The following is a 17,660-nucleotide window of genomic DNA, read 5'->3' as shown; positions in this document are numbered from 1 at the left end:
ATTTAGAGTTATGTAAAAAGCGCATGCTCTGGAATTTGAAATACTTGTCATAGGTTTTTTACTCGATTGCCGCCAAACTCGGTCAACATGATCTCAAGACATTGGGGATGAAAAATTGCCAGGGGATTTTTGATATCTCGAACGGTTTGCTCGTGGCGAGGCTTTGAAATTATGGCGAGAAATGAGAAACAGGAAGTGTCTAATACCATCCACATACATTTCCTAATTTTAATCAAACTTCATCAGATTATTCATTGTATGATGTCGATCGCATATATGTGACTATTAGGAGTCAAAGTTATAGCGCCACCAAGTGGCAGCAGGAAGTGTGTCATTTTCAAAATGCTTTGAATTCAGCATCTTATTTTTACTCGATTTCCTTCAAACTTCATCAGAATAATGTTAAAACACAGCCGATATAAATCTGCTGGGGGGATATTGATATCTAAAAATATTGTTGCCGTGGCAACATGTCAAACTGGAATAATTCTCAGGTGATTTTGAGGCATATAACATACTTAGAATTTCATCAAACTCAGAACACATATCAGTATTAGTGACAGCTAGACACTGGCAAAATTTCATAAGAGGGCGTGGAAGAGGCACTCTATAGCGCCACCTTTTGTCAAAAGTGGGGGGGTTAGTTTTAGCTACAGACACCAAACTCAGTACAAAAATTGTTCTTATCAAGACGGACAACTTTCTAATTCACAGTCATCAGCTACGACCAACAGGAAGTCGGCTATTTTGATTTGAATGTGGATTGTTTTTTACATTTAGCTGTGAATTAATGCATACTGCTCAGAGGAGAGTAACACTATACACACCAAACTTGGTGTACATGTTGAAAAAACATTGAGGAACTTAAATTGTGAATGGGTTTTGGATAGCTTGGATGGTTTTGTCGTGGGGATTTTTTAAAATGACAATAAAGATGGAATTATTAATTTTCCTGCATTTTTAAATTCCAAACACTTCAAAACCTTTTTTCATACAGAAAAAAAGTTATTCTGAGTAAATATGCATAGTTTCATGACTTTACAACACTGTATGGATAACAGAAAATTAAAAAACTGTCAGACATCTCATATCACTCTGTCCCTCTGTTTGAGTGTGTGTGCTTAGACTTCCATTGTCTGAGAGAAATAGCGCCCCTACAGGTGCAGTTACCGGACTAAAAAAGGGAGGAGACTGTCTTTTTGTTTCACTTTTAAATCGGTTAAAATACAAATAAATACTTGGATTTAATTCACACTGACAAGCTAAACCAACATATATGATTATTATCAGGTCAGGGCTCATTAATAATTGATGTGTGGTCAGTGATACGTGAGAAACACGAGAGATGAATCACCGCTCTGAGCACCAGCGTGTGGAATGATGAGCTCAGAAAAAAATGAGTTTATTCTTGTTTTATAGCTATTTAAAATAAAGTATTGCAGCGATATCACACAATTCACCAATTAGAGCACACCAAGAGCTAAATTAAAATGTTTTTGAACTGTTTGTGTGAAAATGAAATATTTGCGGCTGCCTATCTGAAATCACTGCCTCCGATCAGCCCGCACAGTGTCACAAGTTCAAAACTAACGAATTTATTCTTGTTTAAGAGCTTTTCAAAATAAATTATTGCCATAAATGCACACAATACATCCATTATAACACAACACGAGCTAAATGCAGGTGTTTGTGACCCGTTTAAGTGTGCAAGACTATTTGAAAGCGCGACTGGCAGAATAACATATATCTCTCGAGCTGCAGGATTCTGCCTTTCGTCGTAAGAATGAACACATCACGGACAAGATTATTTCAAAATACATAATAGCTTGGCGAATATAAACGAAAACAGCCACGTGAACATAAACTGTTGAGAAATAAATCTGAAGTGGATCTACTGGATTTTAATATTAAGTGACCGCATATACCAGCTGCTTCTGTCTTCACTTTTAATCTATATAAAAAATTAAACTCATTCATCTTGGCTGCTTTTTTAATGTGTGTACGTATTTATTTATTATTTTGCTCTAACAAGACTTAATCTATATTTAATTAAATCAATTACATTTGATTTTACATCTGATTTTTCCATTTCTGCATCTAAACGCCTAAAAACCTAAAACATGCTCTGTTATACTATTGTTAGCAATTTCTTTATCGTCCAATTTATCTGGTGTACACGCTTTTATTTTCATAATAAACTTGTTTGTTAGATTATACACAGTTATAGTGGTCTATAATAAATATTGACAGGTTTTATTCAAGCTGTGTAGAATGATTGCCGTAGGCAAATTTTTAAAAATGTAAATCCCAAAAAAAAAAAAAAAAAATTATAAATAAATAAAAAACATTGGAAAAGAATAACTTGTACTTTTTTATACATTTTGTATAGTTTCATAGTTTATGCATTATAGTTATAAAAACAAACAAATTTAGCCACTCACATAGAAATCTTAGGCCTTATCCTTTTCTGACAGTTTTAGGGATTTTTAAAAATCCTAAAAAACCTTATTGGTGCTGCAAATAATAATTTCAAACTAATTTGATACTGACCTCTGACATCCTGTGACATGATATTTATTTGAATTTACATAATCTCATGGATGTAACAGTAAATCTGTTCAGCTCACAGATCAAGACTAAGCTGTAATGCAAGCAGAACTTTCACAAATGCTTGTAGGTCAATAAAATCATTACAAAACACTTACAAATCATTTAAGGGATTTGATAACACTGTAAAATAATGTCTAATTTGTTAACATTAGCAAATGCATTGATAACACTTTATAATAACTGCACTCATTAGTAAATAGTCAGTTCATGCTTCATAAAGCCTTGTCCCAATATTAATAGTCAGTAGTAAGCAGTTTATAAATACAGCTATAAATAGCTCATTTATTAAAAAGGAGAGTAAAGGGTCAGTTATCTTCCTATGAAAAAAATAAAAAAATAAAAAAATAAACAAACAACAACACTGATTGATACAGAACTCAGAAATGTTATTGTGGATTTATGATAAACTCAGCCTGTAAATGAATTCATTCTCCTCCAAGAAGACACAAGTAGTTCACACCAAACTTTTTTAACATGAAGCCATATACTGAAGATGTTAAATTGCGAATGGGTTTAGGATACCTTAAATGGTGTGGCCATAGAGATTTATTAAAGTAACATAAAAAAATACCATAGTTATTTTACTATATCTTTAAAAATTTTAATTCCAACTCTTCATAAATTTTTATATACCTAGAAGTCATCATTTGAAGGAAGCACAGTAAGTTTCATAGCTTTATCATTTTCAAGAGCCAGCATAAAATTAAAACTATCATAACATATAAATCAAGCTTGCAATTCTTAGTACCAATAATGGCCACCAGATGGAGCTATAGGATCACTTTTAAATAATTATTGTAGAAACAAGTATGATTTAAATCATTTATAGAAATCTTTCAAAGAAAAATAATATGAATTTTATGTATTTTACTGATAAAATGACCCTCACTTTATTAGAATAACAAGCTGAAGTATTGTGAACTGTATATTAAGAATAATTCTTTATGGACAGATAAGTTTTGAGTGACTCTTGAAGGATCAGCACCACATCCTCTTTTACCACTGTTTAAAGAATGTATCTTACAGTACAGGTGCGAATGAATTTTGGATAGCTTGAATGGTTTTGTTGTGGTGATTTTTTGAAATAACAGTAAAAAAGTAACCAGTAAATGTCTTTTATTTTTTTAAGTGCAGCTTCTAAACACTTCAAAAAAATGTACACATAGAAGACAAGTCATTCTTAGGAAATATGCATAGTTTCATGACTATACAACACTATATGGATGATAGAAAATTAAAAAACTATCATAGATCTGATGTCACTCTGTCCCTCTGTCACTGTGGGTAATGTGTGTGTGTGTGTTTGTGTGTGTGTTAAGTGAATTAGGTGTGAAACTATCAGGGAGCATTTAGTCTCCAGTGCCAACATTTTACAGAACTGCCACTTTCCTGGAGTCTCAGAATTACAATGTGTCAGGTTCTGAGAAATCAAAGATTCCAAAAAATGATTTAATTAGAATACCATGAAGTATTGAGAAATACTATATATTAAGACTTTATATATAGGCTTTATGAACAGATTAGAGTGACTTGTGAAGGACCAGCACCACCTCCTCTTGTCCGATGGTTTGAGGAATATATCTTCCAGAATCCGGGATTAAGATTTAGGAGCTCATTTTTATTCCACCTCCTTTCCTGAAAGTCTGTCTTGCAGAATTGACTAAAAATTAATCTTCACATTAATTCCTAATTATTTTGCAATTATTTTTGTCAGTTCTTCTTGACCTGTTTTTTTTTTTTTTCTTCTTCTTTTCTAACCTCATGACCCAGTCAGCATTTTTGTACAATGGTCAAGTCTTAACTTATCCATTTCTGTATTGCATTTGTGTTTGATATTTCTCATGGGTATTTCATAATTTTCGACTTTGAGTTAAAACAGTTTGAGTTAAAACTCTTTTTTAGCGCATTTCATCTGTAAAAGAAAACATGCCTAATGATTCTGCACACATGAATATAAGGAGTTTTTCTTTTAATCATAAATGATTAAATAAAAAATAATGGTAGTTATTAAGATTGATATGGTTTGGAATTGGTAAAATGTGCTTGGAAAAAAATCACAATAAAACAATGTTTTAATGTTTAAGTTTGGAATATTAACTGACATGAATGAATGCTATATAAATATTGTTCATGTTAACATAATGTTTATAAATGAAATCTTATTGTAAAGTGTTACTATATATATATATATATTGTTCTGTGAATGTGATTTTAAAGTCTAGATGATTCGGATTAACCCTTTAACCGCCATATCCTTTAAAACCTCACTGCCAGAGGGATATTGTGAATGCATGTGCCCGCTGGACACAGTTTACCTGATGCCACCGGGGTGGTGATGGCATTGGTGGCTTGAGCCCGCCATCGCTGCTTGCAGCTATATTTATTATTATTATTATTATTATTTTTTTTTTTTTCCAACGTCTCGGGGGCTTTTGGGGCCCTTAACGTGCTTAAAAAGTCTTGAAAATTGGCACACAGATTGGAACCTGCGGCCATTAGGGCCGGGCAGAGACTGATACACGGGCGTGGCACAGGGGCTCTACAGCGCCCCCTGGAATATGGAGGGCCATATATCATACATTCTTGCTCGTAGACGTATGAAACTCGGTACACATATAAATCTCATCAATCCAAACAACTTTTGTATTGCATATCATAGGCTCCGCCCAACAGGAAGTTGGCTATTTAGGGTTTAGTATTCAAATTTTTCGTCAAAGTTGTGGGGGCTTTTGGGGTCCTTAACATACTCAAAAACTCTTGAAAATTTGCGCACACTTTGGAATCTGTGGCCTTTAGGAGCCTGCAGAGGCTGGGACCCGGGCGTGGCACAGGGGCTCTACGGCGCCCCCTGGAACACAGTCAGAAATGTTGATGTATAGCTCACACATACTTGCACATATTCATATGAAACTCAGTACACATATAGATCTCATCGTGCCAAACAACTTTCGTATTGCATGTCATAGGCTCCGCCCATCAGGAAGTCAGCTATTTAGAGTTATGTAAAAAGCGCATGCTCTGGAATTTGAAATACTTGTCATAGGTTTTTTTCTCGATTGCCGCCAAACTCGGTCAACATGATCTCAAGACACTGGGGATGAAAAATTGCCAGGGGATTTTTGATATCTCGAACGGTTTGCTCGTGGCGAGGCGTTGAAATTATGGCGAGAAATGAGAAACAGGAAGTGTCTAATACCGTCCACATACATTTCCTGATTTTAATCAAACTTCATCAGATTATTCGTTGTATGATGTCGATCGCATATATGTGACTATTAGGAGTCAAAGTTATAGCGCCACCAAGTGGCAGCAGGAAGTGTGTCATTTTCAAAATGCTTTGAATTCAGCATCTTATTTTTACTCGATTTGCTTCAAACTTCATCAGAATAATGTTAAAACACAGCCGATATAAATCTGCTGGGGGGATATTGATATCTAAAAATATTGTTGCCGTTGCAACATGTCAAACTGGAATACTTCTCAGGTGATTTTGAGGCATATAACATGCTTAGAATTTCATCAAACTCAGAACACATATCAGTATTAGTGACAGCTAGACACTGGCAAAATTTCATAAGAGGGCGTGGAAGAGGCACTCTATAGCGCCACCTTTTGTCAAAAGTGGGGGGGTTAGTTTTAGCTACAGACACCAAACTCAGTACAAAAATTGTTCTTATCAAGACGGACAACTTTCTAATTCACAGTCATCAGCTACGACCAACAGGAAGTCAGCTATTTTGATTTGAATGTGGATTGTTTTTTACATTTAGCTGTGAATTAATGCATACTGCTCAGAGGAGAGTAACACTATACACACCAAACTTGGTGTACATGTTGAAAAAACATTGAGGAACTTAAATTGTGAATGGGTTTTGGATAGCTTGGATGGTTTTGTCGTGGGGATTTTTTAAAATGACAATAAAGATGGAATTATTAATTTTCCTGCATTTTTAAATTCCAAACACTTCAAAACCTTTTTTCATAAAGAAAAAAAGTTATTCTGAGTAAATATGCATAGTTTCATGACTTTACAACACTGTATGGATAACAGAAAATTAAAAAACTGTCAGACATCTCATATCACTCTGTCCCTCTGTTTGAGTGAGTGTGCTTAGACTTCCATTGTCTGAGAGAAATAGCGCCCCTACAGGTGCAGTTACCGGAATAAAAAAGGGAGGAGACTGTCTTTTGGTTTCGATTTTAAATCGGTTAAAATACAAATAAATACTTGGATTTAATTCACACTGACAAGCTAAACCAACATATATGATTATTATAAGGTCAGGGCTCATTAATAATTGATGTGTGGTCAGTGATACGTGAGAAACACGACAGATGAATCACCGCTCTGAGCAGGAGCGTGTGGAATGATGAGCTCAGAAAAAACGAGATTATTCTTGTTTTATAGCTATTAAAAATAAAGTATTGCAGCGATATCACACAATTCACCAATTAGAGCACACCAAGAGCTAAATTAAGATGTTTTTGAACTGTTTGTGTGAAAATGAAATATTCGTGGCTGCCTATATGAAATCACTGCCTCCGATCAGCGCGCACAGTGTCACAAGTTCAAAACAAACGAATTTATTCTTGTTTAAGAGCTTTTCAAAATAAATTATTGCCATAAATGCACACAATACATCCATTATAACACTACACGAGCTAAATGCAGGTGTTTGTGACCCGTTTAAGTGTGCAAGACTATTTGAAAGCGCGACTGGCACAATAACATATATCTCTCGAGCTGCAGGATTCTGCCTTTCGTCGTAAGAACGAACACATCACGGACAAGATTATTTCAAAATACATAATAGCTTGGCTAATATAAACGAAAACAGCCACGTGAACATAAACTGTTGAGAAATAAATCTGAAGTGGATCTACTGGATTTGAATATTAAGTGACCGCATATACCAGCTGCTTCTGTCTTCAATTTTAATCTATATAAAAAATTAAACTCATTCATCTTGGCTGCTTTTTTAATGTGTGTACGTATTTATTTATTATTTTGCTCTAACAAGACTTAATCTATATTTAATTAAATCAATTACATTTGATTTTACATTTGATTTGTCCATTTCTGCATCTAAACGCCTAAAAACCTAAAACATGCTCTATTATACTATTGTTAGCAATTTCTTTATCGTCCAATTTATCTGGTGTACACACTTTATTTTCATAATAAACTCGTTTGTTAGATTATACACAGTTATAGTGGTCTATAATAAATATTGACAGGTTTTATTCAAGCTGTTTAGAATGATTGCCATAGGCTAATTTTTAAAAATGTAAATCCCCCCCCCCCCCCCAAAAAAAATGTAAATAAATAAAAAACATTGGAAAAGAATAACTTGTACTTTTTTATACATTTTGTATAGTTTCATAGTTTATGCATTATAGTTATAAAAACAAACAAATTTAGCCACTCACATAGAAATCTTAGGCCTTATCCTTTTCTGACAGTTTTAGGTTTTTTTAAAAATCCTAAAAAACCTTATTTGTGCTGCAAATAATAATTTCAAACTAATTTGATACTGACCTCTGACATCCTGTGACATGATATTTATTTGAATTTACATAATCTCATGGATGTAACAGTAAATCTGTTCAGCTCACAGATCAAGACTAAGCTGTAATGCAAGCAGAACTTTCACAAATGCTTGTAGGTCAATAAAATCATTACAAAACACTTACAAATCATTTAAGGGATTTGATAACACTGTAAAATAATGTCTAATTTGTTAACATTAGCAAATGCATTGATAACACTTTATAATAACTGCACTCATTAGTAAATAGTCAGTTCATGCTTCATAAAGCCTTGTCCCAATATTAATAGTCAGTAGTAAGCAGTTTATAAATACAGCTATAAATAGCTCATTTATTAAAAAGGAGAGTAAAGGGTCAGTTATCTTCCTATGAAAAATAAAAAAATAAAAATAAACAAACAACAACACAGATTGATACAGAACTCAGAAATGTTATTGTGGATTTATGATAAACTCAGCCTGTAAATGAATTCATTCTCCTCCAAGAAGACACAAGTAGTTCACACCAAACTTTTTTAACATGAAGCCATATACTGAAGATGTTAAATTGCGAATGGGTTTAGGATACCTTAAATGGTGTGGCCATAGAGATTTATTAAAGTAACATAAAAAAATACCATAGTTATTTTACTATATCTTAAAAATTTTTAATTCCAACTCTTCATAATTTTTTATATACCTAGAAGTCATCATTTGAAGGAAGCACAGTAAGTTTCATAGCTTTATCATTTTCAAGAGCCAGCATAAAATTAAAACTATCATAACATATAAATCAAGCTGGCAATTCTTAGTACCAATAATGGCCACCAGATGAAGCTATAGGATTACTTTTAAATAATTATTGTAGAAACAAGTATGATTTAAATCATTTATAGAAATCTTTCAAAGAAAAATAATATGAATGTTATGTATTTTACTGATAAAATGACCCTCACTTAATTAGAACAACATGCTGAAGTATTGTGAACTGTATATTAAGAATAATTCTTTATAGGCTTTACGGACAGATACGTTTTGAGTGACTCTTGAAGGATCAGCACCACATCCTCTTTTACCACTGTTTAAAGAATGTATCTTACAGTACAGGTGCGGATGAATTTTGAATAGCTTGAATGGTTTTGTCGTGGTGATTTTTTGAAATAACAGTAAAAAAGTAACAAGTAAATGTCTTTTATTTTTTTAAGTGCAGCTTCTAAACACTTCAAAAAAATGTACACATAGAAGACAAGTCATTCTGAGGAAATATGCATAGTTTCATGACTATACAACACTATATGGATGATAGAAAATTAAAAAACTATCATACATCTGATGTCACTCTGTCCCTCTGTCACTGTGGGTAATGTGTGTGTGTGTGTGTGTGTGTGTATGTGTGTGTGTGTGTGTGTGTTAAGTGAATTAGGTGTGAAACTATCAGGGAGCATTTAGTCTCCAGTGCCAACATTTTACAGAACTGCCACTTTCCTGGAGTCTCAGAATTACAATGTGTCAGGTTCTGAGAGATCTAAGATTCCAAAAAATGATTTGATTAGAATACCATGAAGTATTGTGAAATACTATATATTAAGACTTTATATATAGGCTTTCTGAACAGATTAGAGTGACTCGTGAAGGACCAGCACCACCTCCTCTTGTCCGATGGTTTGAGGAATATATCTTCCAGAATCCGGGATTAAGATTAAGGAGCTCATTTTTATTCCACCTCCTTTCCTGAAAGTCTGTCTTGCAGAATTGACTAAAAATTAATCTTCACATTAATTCCTAATTATTTTGCAATTATTTTTGTCAGTTCTTCTTGACCTGTTTTTTTTTTCTTCTTCTTTTCTGACCTCATGACCCAGTCAGCATTTTTGTACAATGGTCAAGTCTTAACTTATCCATTTCTGTATTGCATTTGTGTTTGATATTTCTCATGGGTATTTCATAATTTTCGACTTTGAGTTAAAACAGTTTGAGTTAAAACTCTTTTTTAGCGCATTTCATCTGTAAAAGAAAACAGCCTAATAATTCTGCACACATGAATATAAGGAGTTTTTCTCTTACAGCTTTCCTGGACTATTGTATAGCACTCATAAATGATTAAATAAAAAATAATGGTAGTTATTAAGATTGATATGGTTTGGAATTGGTAAAATGTGCTTGGAAAAAAATCACAATAAAACAATGTTTTAATGTTTAAGTTTGGAATATTAACTGACATAAATTAATGCTATATAAATATTGTTCATGTTAACATAATGTTTATAAATGAAATCTTATTGTAAAGTGTTACTAAATATATATATATATATGTTTGGGGAATATATATATATATTGTTCTGTGAATGTGATTTTAAAGTCTAGATGATTCGGATTAACCCTTTAACCGCCATATCCTTTAAAACGTCACTGCCAGAGGGATATTGTGAATGCATGTGCCCGCTGGGCACAGTTTACCTGATGCCACCGGGGTGGCGATGGCATTGGTGGCTTGAGCCCGCCATCGCTGCTTGCAGCTATATTATTATTATTATTATTATTATTTTTTTTTTTTTTTTTCAACGTCTCGGGGGCTTTTGGGGCCCTTAACGTGCTTAAAAAGTCTTGAAAATTGGCACACAGATTGGAACCTGCGGCCATTAGGGCCGGGCAGAGACTGATACACGGGCGTGGCACAGGGGCTCTACAGCGCCCCCTGGAATATGGAGGGCCATATATCATACATTCTTGCTCGTAGACGTACGAAACTCGGTACACATATAAATCTCATCAATCCAAACAACTTTTGTATTGCATATCATAGGCTCCGCCCAACAGGAAGTTGGCTATTTAGGGTTTAGTATTCAAATTTTTCGTCAAAGTTGTGGGGGCTTTTGGGGTCCTTAATATACTCAAAAACTCTTGAAAATTTGCGCACACTTTGGAATCTGTGGCCTTTAGGAGCCTGCAGAGGCTGGGACCCGGGCGTGGCACAGGGGCTCTACGGCGCCCCCTGGAACACAGTCAAAAATTTTGATGTATAGCTCACACATACTTGCACATATTCATATGAAACTCAGTACACATATAGATCTCATCGTGCCGAACAACTTTCGTATTGCATGTCATAGACTCCACCCAACAGGAAGTCAGCTATTTATAGTTATGTAAAAAGCACATGCTCTGGAATTTGAAATACTTGTCATAGGTTTTTTTCTCGATTGCCGCCAAACTCGGTCAACATGATCTCAAGAAACTGGGGATGAAAAATTGCCAGGGGATTTTTGATATCTCGAACGGTTTGCTCGTGGCGAGGCGTTGAAATTATGGCGAGAAATTAGAAACAGGAAGTGTCTAATACCATCCACATACATTTCCTGATTTTAATCAAACTTCATCAGATTATTCGTTGTATGATGTCGATCGCATATATGTGACTATTAGGAGTCAAAGTTATAGCGCCACCAACTGGCAGAAGGAAGTGTGTCATTTTCAAAATGATTTGAATTCAGCATCTTATTATTACTCGATTTGCTTCAAACTTCATCAGAATAATGTTAAAACACAGCTGATATAAATCTGCAAGGGGGATATTGATATCTAAAAAATTGTTGCCGTGGCAACATGTCAAACTGGAATACTTCTCAGGTGATTTTGAGGCAAATAACATACTTAGAATTTCACAAAACTCTGAACACACATCAGTATTTCTGATAGGAACTTAAATTGTGAATGGATTTTGGATAGCTTGAATGGTTTTGCCGTGGTGATTTTTTTAAATGACCTTACAAAGGGAATCATTATTGTATTTTTAAATTGCAGCTTCCAAACACGTCAAAGAATTTTTTCATACAGATGAAAAAGTCATTCTGAAGAAATATGCATAGTTTCACGACTTTACAACACTGTATGGATAACAGAAAATTAAAAAAACTGTCAGACATCTCATCTCACTCTGTCCCTCTGTTTGAGTATATGTGCTTCAGACTTCCATTGTCTGAGAGAAATAGCGCCCCTACAGGTTCAATTCCCGGACTTTTACTTTCACTTTTAAATCGGTTAAAAATACAAACAAATACTTAGATTTAATTCACACTGACAAGCTAAACCAACATATCTGATTATTACTGGTTCAGGGCTCATGGATAAATAATTTCTGGCCAGAGATACGTGAGAAATAGGAGAGATGAATCACCGCTGTGACCACGAGCGTCTGGAGTAAAGAGCTCAGAGAAAACGAATTTATTCCTGTTTTAAAGCTTTTAAAAATAAATTATTACAGCGATATCACACAATCAACCAATTAGAACACACCAAGAGCTAAATTAAGATGTTTTTGAACTGTTTGTGTGAAAATGAAATATTTGCAGCTGCCTATCTGAAATCACTGCCTCCGATCAGCGCGTACAGTGTCCAGCTCAAAACAAACGAATTTATTCTTGTTTAAGAGCTTTTTTAAATAAAATATTACCACAAATGCACACAATAAACCCATTGTAACACAACAAGAGCTAAATGCAGGTGTTTGTGACCCGTTTAAGTGTGCAAGACTATTTGAAAGCGCGACTGGCAGAATAACATATATCTCTGGAGCTGCAGGATTCTGCCTTTCGTCGTACGAACGAACACATAACGGACAAGATTATTTCAAAATACATAATAGCTTGGCGAATATAAACGAAAACAGCCACGTGAACATAAACTGGATCTACTGGATTTGAATATTAAAGTGACCACATTTACCACTTGCTTCTGTCTTCAATTTTAATCTATATAAAAAAGGAAACTCATTCGACTTGGCTGCTTTTTTAATGTGTGCGTATTTATTTATTTATTTTTTTATACATTTTGTATAATTTCATAGTTTGTGTATTACAATTATAAAAACAAAAATAAAATTAGCCACTCACATAGAAATAGCTTAGGCCTTAACCTTTTTCTGACAGTTTTAGGGATTTTTAAAAATCCTAAAAAAACCTTATTTGTGCTGCAAATAATAATTTCAAACTCATTTGATACTGACCTATGACATCCTGTGACATTATATTTATTTTAATTTACATAATCTCATGGATGTAACAGTAAATCTGTTGAGCTCACAGATCAATACTAAGCTGTAATACAAGCAGAACTTTCACAAATGCTTATGAGTCATTTAAGGATTTGATAACACTGTAAAATAATGTCTAATTTGTTAACATTAGCAAATGCATTGATAACACTTTATAATAACTGCACTCATTATTAAATAGTCAGTTCATGCTTTATAAACCTTGTCCCAATATTAATAGTCAGTAGTAAGCAGTTTATAAATACAGCTATAAATAGCTTGTCCTTGGTTTATAAGCACATTTATTAAAAATGAGAGTAAGTTATCTTCCTATGAAAAATAAAAGATAAAAATAAACAAACAACAACACAGATTGATACAGAACTCAGAAATGTTATTGTGGATTTATGATAAAGCCTGCAAATGAATTCATACTCCTACTCATACTACTCCATACTCCTTTTTCAACATGATGCCAATATACTGAGATGTTAAATTGTGAATGGGTTTAGGATAGCTTAAATGGTGTTGCCATAGAGATTTATTAAAGTAACATAAAAAAATACAATAGTTATTTTACTATATCTTTACAATTTTTCATTCTAACTCTTCATAATTTTTTATATAAGTAGAAGTCCTCATTTGAAGGAAGCACAGTAAGTTTCATAGCTTTATCACTTTCAAGAGCCAGCATAAAATTTAAACTATCATAACTTATAAATCAAGCTTGCAATTCTTAGTACCTATAATGGCCACCAGAGGGAGCTATAGGATTACTTTTAAATAATTATTGTAGAAACGAGTATGATTTAAAACATTTATAGAAATCTTTCAAAAAAAAAATGAATTGTATATATTTTACTGATAAAATGACCCTCACTTAATTAGAATAACAAGCTGAAGTAATTTGAACTGTATATTAAGAATAATTCTTTATAGGCTTTATGGACAGATACGTTTTGAGTGACTCTTGAAGGTTCAGCCCCACATCCTCTTTTACCACTGTTTAAAGAATTAATCTTACAGAATAGGTGTGAATGAATTTTGGATAGCTTGAATGGTTTTGCCGTGATGTTTTTTGAAATAATAGTAAAAAAGGAACCAGTAAATGTCTTTTTTATTTTTTTTTAAAGTGCAGCTTCTAAACACTTTAAAAAAAATGTACACATAGAAGACAAGTCATTCTGAGGCATATTTCCTCAGAATGACTGGTCTCATGACAATAGTTTCATGACTATACAACACTATATGGATGATAGAAAATAAAAAAACTATCATACATCTAATGTCACTCAGTCCCACTGTCACTGTGGGTAGTGTGTGTGTGTGTGTGTGTGTGTTTGTTTGTGTGTGTGTTAAGTGAATTAGGTGTGAAACTATCAGGGAGCATTTAGTCTCCAGCGCCAACATTTTACAGAACTGCCACTTTCCTGGAGTCTCCAGAATTACTCGGTGTCCGGCTCTGAGAGACTTAAGATCCCAAAAAATGATTTAATTAGAATACCATGAAGTATTGTGAAATACTATATATTAAGGCTTTATATATAGGCTTTATGAACAGATTAGAGTGACTCGTGAAGGACCAGCACCACCTCCTCTTGTTCGATGGTTTGAGGAGTATATCTTCCAGAATCCGGGATTAAGATTTAGGAGCTCATTTTTATTCCACCTCCTTTCCTGAAAGTCTGTCTTGCAGAATTGACTAAAAATTAATCTTCACATTATTTCCTAATTATTTTGCAATTCTTTTTGTCAGTTCTTCTTGACCTGTTTTTCTCTTCCAGCTTTCCTGGACTATTGTATAGCACTCATAAATGATTAAATAAAAAATAATGGTAGTTATTAAGATTGATATGGTTTGGAATTGGTAAAAAATGCTTGGAAAAAAATCACAATAAAACAATGTTTTAATGTTTAAGTTTGGAATATTAACTGACGTGAATGAATGCTATATAAACATTGTTCATGTTAACATAATGTTTATGAATGGAATCTTATTGTAAAGTGTTACTAAAGTTATATATATATATATATTGTTCTGTGAATGTGATTTTAAAGTCTAGATGATTCGGATTAACCCTTTAACTGCCATATCCTTTAAAACCTCACTGCCAGAGGGATATTGTGAATGCATGTGCCCGCTGGGCACAGTTTACCTGATGCCACCGGGGTGGCGATGGCACTGGTGGCTTGAGCCCGCCATCGCTGCTTGCAGCTATATTTTATTATTATTATTCTTCTTCTCCAAAATGAATCGCATTTTTGAGGGCCTAAACATGCTCGAAAAGTCATGAAACTTTGCACACACCTCAGAACTGGCGAAAATTTACGTCTGATATGGGTTTCAGAAGTGGGTGTGGCAAAATGGCTCAACAGCGCCACCTATACACGTTCAACGGTGTGCGCCTCGAGCTACGTTTCATGTACATGTATGAAAATCGGTATACACATGTAACTCTCCAATACCTACAAAAAAGTCTCTTGGAGCAAAATCCGAAACCCAACAGGAAGTCGGTTATTACTAATATTATGAGCAAATTTTGTGTCATTTTTGTCATTTCCATGCGTTGTATTTTAACGAACTCCTCCTAGAGATTCATTCAGAGCAACACCAAATTTGGTATGCCTAATCTGAAGGCCTTTGCGATGTTAAATTGCGAAGCTTTTGAGTTTTCGTTAATGGGCGTGTCCGTGGTGGCCTGGCGAATTTCGATGATTCGCCATCAAACAGGAAGTTGCTATAACTCAGACATACAATGACCAATCTGCCCCAAACTTCACATATTTGATGAGACTCCTGACCTGAACAGATTGACATGCCCATATTCAGTTATAGTCATAGCGCCACCTATTGGCAACAGGAAGTGACATATTTTACACTGCGATGAACTACTCCTTGAAATTTTATGACATCAATGTATTTTTTGTGGTCAGTCTAATCTAAAGGCCTGTGCGATGTTAAGTTGTGAAGATCTTGAGTTTTCGTTAAAAGGCGTGTCCATGGCGCCGTCACGAAGTTCGATGTCTCGCCATGGGAATAAAAGATGTTATAACTCAGGCATGAAATGTCCGATCTTCCCCAAACTGCACATGTGTGATAGGAGTCCTGGCCTGAACACATGTGAAGGCCAAAATTCCATCAGGTTTGGCAAAATGGCTCGATAGCGCCACCTATACACTTTCAACAGAGTGCGCCTCGAGCTATGTTTCACGTACATGTACAAAAATCGGTATACACATGTAACACACCAATACCTACAAAAAGGTCTCTTGGTACGAAATCCGAATCCCAACAGGAAGTCGGTTATTTAGAATTTTCTCTGCAAAACTGGCGTTGTTTTTGCCATTTTCAGGGGTTGTACTTTAACGAACTCCTCCTAGAGATTTATTCAGATCAACACCAAACCTGGTCAGTGTAATCTTAAGCCCTTTGCGATGTTAAATTGCGAAGATCTTTAGATTTCGTTAAAGGGCGTGTCCATGGTGGCCTGACAAATTTCGATGTTTCGCCATGAAAAAGGAAGTTGCTGTAACTCAGACATACAATGTCCAATCTGCCCCAAACTTCACATGTTAGATAGAACTTCTGCCCTTAACAGATCTACATGCCCACATTCAGTTATAGTCATAGCGCCACCTATTGGCAACAGGAAGTGACATGTTTTACACTGCGACAAACTACTCCTATAATTTTTTTGAGATTAACATATATTTTGTGGTCAGTCTAATCTAAATGCCTGTGCAATGTTAACTTTTGGAGATCTTGAGTTTTTGTTAAAGGGCGTTTCCATGGTGCCATGACAAAATTTTATGTCTTGCCACAGCAAGAGAAGTTGTTGTAACTCAAGCATAAAATGTTCAGTCTTCCCCAAACTTCACATGTTTGATAAGAGTCCTGGCCTGAACACATCTGAAGGCCAATATTCCTTTATAATGATAGCGCCACCTGCTGGCAACGGTAAGATTGGCACATATATGGGATATACTTTGATATATTCCACTTATATTTAGGACATTAAATGCATATTTCTCAACGTTCACCTTTTTAGTAAAGCCACACGATGGCGGTGAGCCCGGGTGCGAGGGCCCGTTCATCGCTGCTTGCAGCTTTAATTATTAGGGCCCGAGCACCGATGGTGTGAGGACCCTCTTGGAATTGCTCCGTTTATTATTATTATTATTATTAGGGCCCGAGCACCGATGGTGTGAGGACCCTCTTGGAATTGCTCCGTTTATTATTATTATTATTATTATTATTATTATTATTATTATTATTATTATTATTATTATTATTCTTCTCCAAAATGAATCGCATTTTTGAGGGCCTAAACATGCTCGAAAAGTCATGAAACTTTGCACACACCTCAGAACTGGCGAAAATTTACGTCTGATATGGGTTTCAGAAGTGGGTGTGGCAAAATGGCTCAACAGCGCCACCTATACACGTTCAACAGTGTGCGCCTCGAGCTACGTTTCATGTACATGTATGAAAA

General features: G+C 34.6%; 1 protein-coding gene and 1 long non-coding RNA gene across 11 annotated transcripts in view; one reads left to right on the top strand and one right to left on the bottom strand.

Moving 5' to 3' along the window:
• LOC127949660 (uncharacterized) overlaps positions 1-17,660 on the top strand; it is a 170,722-nt gene that overhangs the window by 75,300 nt on the left and 77,762 nt on the right. The gene's annotated exons all lie outside the window — the stretch shown is intronic.
• LOC127949673 (uncharacterized) overlaps positions 1-17,660 on the bottom strand; it is a 170,816-nt gene that overhangs the window by 97,520 nt on the left and 55,636 nt on the right. The gene's annotated exons all lie outside the window — the stretch shown is intronic.

Source organism: Carassius gibelio, chromosome B1 (assembly GCF_023724105.1).
Source record: "Carassius gibelio isolate Cgi1373 ecotype wild population from Czech Republic chromosome B1, carGib1.2-hapl.c, whole genome shotgun sequence".
Classification (NCBI taxonomy): Eukaryota; Metazoa; Chordata; class Actinopteri; order Cypriniformes; family Cyprinidae; genus Carassius; species Carassius gibelio.
Note: the sequence above shows the minus strand (reverse complement) of the source record. Positions and strands in the feature narration are given on the sequence as shown.